Raw genomic sequence first — 2,353 nt, 5'->3', positions numbered from 1 at the left:
TGCGGAAGTGATTGCCTTATATCACAGAGCTCGTTACCACCGCGTGCTACCATATTCTGTATTACATGTATGGAGTTGACGGAGGGAGTAGTCGCTGTGAAGAGTTTGGTTTGGAAATCACCTCTTAGCACAGTGTCCTCTAGCGGAGAAATCACAGAATTCCAATGTATACCAGCTAGATCATACGTATATAGACTAACGGATTTTGCGAACACTTTGATTCTTGTCAATTTTTAAAGTTGCTAATGCATCGAAAGTGTATTGTTTTACTCTTAATTAATTACATTCTATCAAAAATTATATTTTAATGATCTCTTGAAGTGGTCACATATTTAGATGATCTCATCAGCAAAAAAGATCTATTCCCATAGTGTAAATTTTGTTGTTTACATTTCCTTGGAAATTGTTTTACGAAATTGACCAAAACAACTTAGAATCTCCTTCACGAGGTTTCTGTGCTACTTTCACTGGTACTGGAATATACATCGTTGTTCCTACAAAAAATGCACACAAGGTCGTGGTGTACAGACGAGGCATTAATTACAGTTTTTGACATTTCCCCTACTTTCACTCCGACGGAAGTACTGCATTTCTGGGTCCCGTTCCTCGAATGACATTACCACTACGACGACCATAAACCGTATAACTCGTCTTTCGACTCGCAGAATTTTCACGAAAACAAAACAAAACAAAACAAAACAAAAACAAAACAAAACAAAACAAAACAAAACAAAACAAAACAAAACAAAACAAAAACAAAAAACAAACAAATAAACAGACCCAAACCCACAGATCTCTGAAGGACGTGGAAGAAGGAAATGACAACGTGGAAGATAACATATATAACCCCTCGTACCTCGTGGGTTATTCTATACATTTTTCTACATTCTAAGTTGATTTATGAACTATGAATTTGATATCGCAACCACAGAAATATCATGTTTTATATGAATATTGAAATACAAAGAAATACATTAACATACTTGGGTCTTGAGTTATTGACCCAATAATCATAAAAATTAAAAGATGACATATAAATAAAATTTAATTATGATATAACACCTAAATGTACCATGATTTGTCGATGGCTGTCAGTGAAACATAGTTTGGCATCTGGTCGATGAGTAAAATCACAAATATATCCCATAAGCATTATTACAGGTTTGTAAAGATATGAAAGGGTGACATGACTGTGAGAGTGATGTGGAAAATACATGACATGGACATATGAAAACGATATTATTCCGTGTGTGTTGTTAAATACTTATCCACTGTATGTTAATTACTTTACTCGTTTGTTGATAATTTTTTTTCTTTTTGTTAAGAAAACTTTTAACGCAAATTTCGCATACCTCAGCAGGTGTGTTTTTCCAGTTTGAAGAACACTTGTATTATATTTAAAATCTCTCGTCAGATTTAGTTTCAGATTTTAGAATTAGAAAAAACCCATAATTTTTTATGTTATCCAACTGTAGATTATTTTTATGATAAACTAAGACAAAATCATTGGCCGAAAAGAAATATATGTGGAGATCTGCGATATCACAACATAACTTACAGCACCGGATCAAGAGTATTCGCGATTGTCCAAGATGGCGGACTACACAAACACCCGGCTCGCATTTTCAAATGAGTTATTATAATAGAAAATATTAAAATTCCTACCTCAATATTTGGCCAGTTGTCCTTTACTTCGAATGCAAGCTAGAATTCGTCTTGTTCACTACCGCCAATAACGATATTTCTGACATTAAATCGATGTTGCATTCTCTGTGTTGTTGAGGTGTCCAGGCAAATCATACAGTTTTATGCAATATAAAAGCAATGCCACGTAAAGCTAATTATTTGCATGGAACTGACACGAACGTGAACGCCATTTTGCTACTGACAACAATGATCTTAGCTCCTTACAATTGTGATTCTTCGAAGGTTGATGATCTTGGAAGAAGTTGCAAGAAGTTGCTATCCATAAAATTTGTCCCTTATCCTTACAATTGGTTCCGACCAATTGTAAGTTTTGATTGCAACTTACAATGATCCAAGCCTACAATCGCTTTGTGCAAGTGGATGGCGATTGTAGCCGAAACTTAAGATCGCGATCTTAAGGATTTACAATAACTGCAGCTCTAAGATTGTTTTGAGCAAGTGGACCCCGTGTCCCTTAAATACTGTAGCAAGGTAATTGATTTTCATCGACGTTGTTGTTGTTGATGATTATGATGATGATGATAATGATGATCATGAAGGTGTTTTACGCATCATAACCGATGAAGAGTCAAAGTGAACGTCACCGTATATTCAAGAACAAGTTTTTCTAAGGTATAATTCACTATGACTTATTCAAATATTTGTA

The sequence above is a fragment of the Haliotis asinina genome, chromosome 10 (assembly GCF_037392515.1).
Source record: "Haliotis asinina isolate JCU_RB_2024 chromosome 10, JCU_Hal_asi_v2, whole genome shotgun sequence".
In the NCBI taxonomy this organism is placed as follows: domain Eukaryota; kingdom Metazoa; phylum Mollusca; class Gastropoda; order Lepetellida; family Haliotidae; genus Haliotis; species Haliotis asinina.
This window is presented reverse-complemented; position numbering follows the sequence as displayed.